Here is a 6,000-nt window from a genome sequence, read left to right as displayed (position 1 = left end):
CTAAAGCTTGTGAGCCTAGATTTTGGGAGTCAATGTAGCCACAACATTTTTTAAATTAAACAAAGACAAAGCACATAGAATGAACTACTGGGACCTTCTTCTTGAAGTGTACTGTAAAAAAAGGAAGGAGCAGTTTATGTAGAACTGTGTCTGACCGTTAAAGGAACTGCAGTGTAAAGCACTGTGATATTAGATTAGGCTGCGTTCTGCCTTCTGAATTACAATTCTCTTGGACCCATTGTTGCAATGCTTGTATCATTAGCTACCTACAGCTTAGTAATGTATACATTCAAGTCTGGGTCAGCCTGGTGTTTTGTTGTAGCGGCATGTTGACACGTTCTCATGGTAAAGCAGTGTGATTCCTCTTTAATGACGTCTCACTGACAGTGGCACAGTCCCAGGGAGGACTTTGGAACTTGGAATATCTATGCTAATGTATGTTCCAAAATACTAAACAAAACATATCTTTATATTATTTTCTTTGTACCCAAACATGTATAGCACCTGTGACACATGTTCCAGTGACTGCAGTCTCTGTGATCACGTGGTAGATGAAACAGTTGATATTTTATAAAGCTGCACGTCAATGAAAATACATTTTTGGCACTCATTATATTTATCAAATCCTTATTAACTTGGCACCCCAAAGAGCAGCTTTGCACGAATAAATGTTCACACTGTGGGATGAACACTGTCTGACATATCCAACCTGCTAGAATGATTCTTCAGTGTACTGAGAATGAATGATGAAGCACACACACACACACACACACACACACACACACACACACACACACACACACACACACACACACACACACACACACACACACACACACACACACACACACACACACACACACACACCACACACACACACACACACCACACACACACACACACACACACACACACACACACACACACACACACACAATAACAATATATAAAACGCAATATTGATGTGATATTATTGAATATGCTAAATGATCAGACACATAATGGCACAATAGACTTTGTCCTTTTGCTGAAGGAGAGGTAAATGTCCCTGGGGACTCATGTCTTTAACGACATTAAGTGATAGAACGTCATAGTCCAATCCCAACCATCCCAGACCACTGATGCCCACACTACATCTTTCATGGAAGAGACAGGTGATCAAATATAGATATCATTACCCCATTACACCTGCATTACACCGTTTCATCTAGAATACTCCACACACCAATTGTTGGTGTTCCCACTTTTACAGTGTAGAACGTCCTGCTCAAATCACAGATGACACTCTGAAGGTCCCCTCATGTGGTCTCAGTCCTGGTTCTGTAGCCATGTTCTAATATAAACTCCACCCCAATACGAAACACTCAAGCAGCTCATTTTACTAATTGAACCCTCAGATCATTATCAAAGCACTATTTACCTCTGTGCAATATTTTAATTAGATTATAGTCTCTATTTAACCCATCATGGGCTCTTTGAAGCTCTGTGTTTTTAGTGTTAAGTCCTCAGACAGAGCCCTTTTTAATTTAATGAGAAACGCTGCCTATCCAGACTGAGTCACTGCATCTTTTTTAGGTCCCACCTACTCATTTTTCGCCATTGAAATCCAGTTAATTGAAGGAGTCTTTCGCTGCTATACATGAAGGGGGCCAAATTAGCATCCCTTTTTGCCCATTGGGAAGCCCGGGGAGACGAGGGTCTTTGATGTGAGGAGCTTTCAGCCGCGGCAGGCTTCCTGTGAGTGAGCTGATGGCCCTGCTATTAGGGCCAAATGCAGATGCGTCCATGTGTTGCAAAACGCTTAATCTTTTAATTGATCACCTTCTGCATGGCCTATTCTCCACATCGTTTTTTTCCTCACTGACCTAATCACATTTTGAAGAAGGGATGAATTGCTTTTCAAAAACCCAGGAAAGAACGGCAAGTCCTGTACGAAGGTGAAAAGAGCACGGCATGAATTTGTGCAAATGCCTAAGAGATGATCTCTTATCACATTATTGATTAGACAGTATAACCCCTTCACCCTACATATGTTAAAATAAATAGTTGACTATACACTCAGAGACGGTTCATTCATGCCTCTCACCGCAGCGTTGGTCTGTGGACCAAAGGGAACAGACTCCCATGAGGCAGGTGACTTTTCTGTTTGTTGATATGAAATCTGTTGAACAAGATTATTTGAATGAAATATTCTGGACCACTGGTAAAGTACTCATTAGTGAACTAATGAAATATCACTGAAAAAGTGTAAACACTTTCTTTTCCTCCACCATATTGATGAGGACAATACTGATGCACGGAATTCCAAATCCAAATCATAACCTTACTAAATCAAATAGATAATAAAAACAATATTCACTGACAGTGAATTGCCTAAATCTGATTAAAATGATATTAAATATTTCTTAGATTTTTCTTTTTGTTCCATTCCATCCTCAAAAACAGTAGCATAATAAAATGTCTACAAAAATATTATTTTTGGAAAACTTTTTTTTCTATGACCATATTGTGCACAAACCCCCAGAATAATGTGGTTAAGCTGCATTTATACACACATTTATTCTTTGCCGTAATACATTCTCATATTGCACATTTGGGTTGACTTTTGACTTTAATTTGAGTAGATATCATTGTTTAAATATATTAACATTGGTAACCATATTGACTGAATTCCAAATATCCTTTCTATCTCTAGAGCTGAGCTGGACTCATCTTTTTTTTAATTAGTCTAAAGAAATAATACTTTTTACATCTTAATATGTTGACTGTTCTTACACTGAAAAAAAGGACTTTTTGGCTTTGTAAATATTACTTTGATTATATGTTTAAATTCTACAATACATTAGTATTTCAGTAATTTTACTCCAAATGTCTCCTTTTATTTAATGTGTTACTTGTGTTTCTATGTAATTTTGAATCTTCATTTTGATAAGTGAATTTTAACAATAGCACCAAGTAAATATTACCTAAATTATTGTATTGACTGTACAACCTGTTAAAGCTATTAAAATGTACATGGGAAATGCAAGTTAACTGTGGGTGACGTCATAGGAGAGTATTTCCCGCACGTTGCCCCCGCAGACATGCACGGACAGTCTACTCAGAAGGTTGACATTTGAGTGGAACTTGAAGACTGCTTGGTCGACCATTTCATTTGAATATTCATCGATGTGGAGTCATGTGAGTATGTTTATGTGCTTGGTTAACTTGTTATATTCCTATTAGCTTGTCAGCTGAAGTCAGTATTTGGTTATTAAAAATGTAAGGCTAAGTTAGCTAACATTAGCTGGTTAACTAGCTCATTATCGTGCTAGCAAACTTAGCCCGGTTTCATGCAAGTTGCACACATCAGATATAATATATTTTTTTTAATGGCTTATTTGAAGCTTCAAAGTTGTCGGCTACGACAACATTCGCCGTTTATAATGGAAACTATGGCGCACTTTTAAAAATTTGAATAGTTTTTTATTTCGGGAGAGGGGGGTGTTCATGGCTCCAGCTCGACAAAAGAAATACTCAACAGTATGTGCGACGCTACGTGATGCGGTCAGTTTCACTGCAGCCTAGAGAAGGACAAAGTGGTCAAGGAATATTATATTTGCAATTAAATATGAACAGCGCGATTTAAAAGGTAAGTGTGTCTGTGTGTTTGCCTCGATGGATTCACTGTTGGCGCTTTTCCAGTGCAGCACTTAGCACAGTTTGGTTTGACCCGGCCCGTAACAACATACTGATACCGGTTAGTAAAAACCATGAATTAATGCTTTGACAAGTCTGCGTTTTGTACTTGTTTCACTTTTGTCTAGTTTCTGAACAAATATGAGGAGCTGTGAGCTCTGAGTGCTAACAGCTAACGGCTGATGTTCCGGTGTGAACGCGGCTATTGAAGATTCCTGCAGTACAGGAAGTGACGATCCTGAACACGTTTTTTTCCCGGCCCCCCGAAGGACTCATCACGGAGGTGATGAGTCCGCTCACCATGCACTTTGGGTCGGCCTTGGTCAAGCCCTTTTGACCCCCCCAGCCTGGTTCTCGTAAAAGCCATTTTTCGCTCAAATGATACCATGGAGGAATGTAACGGGAGTTGACAGGGGACTCTCCCCGCCTCACGAGTGCCTATTTTCGGACACTTTTTTTCACATTTTCCCCGGTTCTATTCATTTTTATTTTGTTGGCTATTTCACCCGGTTCCTTCTAACTGGGACACTGCCCGGTCCGGGTGTCCCCCCACGGCCAGTGTCCAGCCCCCCCTCCCACTCATCCATATATTAACAGATTTTGACATGTTTTGTTGCATTTTTCTCCTCTCCGCTCTGTGATCGAATGGCAAACGCGACCCACCATGCCCACGGCCTAGTTCTGCTGCTCTGGCGGTTGGTTCTTCCGAACTGCGGGTTCGACTCTGATGACCGGGAGGGTGTGCTGCGTTGGGGTGGGGGACTTCCCCCACTTTGCGTGTCTCTTCCTTCCCGGCCGGCCGACGACGCACGGTCTGACGGGTCCCACCACGGGTCCCGCAGCGGGGTAGAGGTTCAGGGCTGGAACCTCCCCACCTCCGCCGCGGTGCACCCGGCCAACACGGTTGTTTGTCGAACCCGCCACTGTTGTCTAGCGGGTGTAACTATACAAGATATCGTTATTTATTTATATAAAAAAAAAAATATATATATATATATATATATAATAAGTGTCATTGCGATTTTATTTTGTATTAGCGTGCATTTCCTGTTCGGAAAGTGGTGCTGTACTGAGAGTAAACAATACAATTGAAACAGTTGAGGGGAACGTGCACCTTTTGCACACAAACAAATTGCGTTTGTTTTGCTAATGTACCATTAGCTCCTGGGTTTTAGGCGGCGGAAGTGACGTAATCTGCCACCCAGGACAAGAGATAAAAATAACGCCATACTCAGAGAATGTATTCCTACGGTTTAAAACACATTATTGTACATTAAAGTTACATTCTGATGATTAGTGACATTTCATTTTATTTATTTCATTATTTGAAAAACAAAACACTTTCCACTAGGGAGGAAAAGGTCGGCGCCCTTTATTGACCAGCCGCCACTGATAACAATACTATTTCTGTGTCTCATATATATTCATCCTTTCATATATATATATATATATATATATATATATATATATTCATCCTTTTTTACTTTATATTAATTGCAATGTCTTCTATAGTAACAGTGACTTTAATGATATAGGGCTAACTAGATGTGCTTGCATTATGTTAGCTAATCATGCTTATCTGTTCCCTTCCCTTTTCAGTTTTGTTTTTGTTCTTAGGCAACATTTCATTTGATGGTTGGTGTTTTCCTCCAGCAGCCTGTTGAAATTACAGTGCCCTCTCACTGTACAACAGCATCAAGTTACAACAGCAAGACAAGACACCTGACCATGGAGGTAACTTTACAAATAATTGTATATTGTGTAGGGCTAGGTAAATTAAAAAAGTCGTCAAAACCAACATTCTTAATCTGTTACCGACCAAATTTCAGTCACATCGATAAGTTATGTGGTCACACTTAGTCTTCAGCCAACACCATACAAACAAAGCTAAATGTAAATACTGTCGAAAAATAGCAGATTAGCACAGCCTTTAAGTAGCGTTTAGTGTGCATTGGGTGGCGGAGGAAGGGAGATGGTGTGGCAGAGCTCAGAGAGGTATAAATTCTGCTGTCTGAGTAAATGTAGTGATACATTTACTCAAATTTGAAAAACACAAGGAGGTTAAGAAGCTATGGATAAAGCAGTTATGAAGAACCGGAGGTCTGTCATTGTATTGAAGGGTTGTATTTTGGATAAAAGTATTATTACGTTATTTTTACTTTGCGTATTGATTAGCCTTGAATGCAGTGACAAGTTGTATGTATACATGTGTGATAGAATTATTTTTTTAAATAACATTTTACATGATAAAAATGGCTCTGAATGTATATTGATGTGTTCATATTTAAGCAATAAATTGCAAGACAGTAAGTTCTGTAATTT

This window comes from Trematomus bernacchii, unplaced genomic scaffold (genome assembly GCF_902827165.1).
Source record: "Trematomus bernacchii unplaced genomic scaffold, fTreBer1.1, whole genome shotgun sequence".
NCBI classification, from domain to species: Eukaryota; Metazoa; Chordata; class Actinopteri; order Perciformes; family Nototheniidae; genus Trematomus; species Trematomus bernacchii.
The sequence above is the reverse complement of the archived record's forward strand: the minus strand, read 5'-3'. Positions refer to the sequence as shown.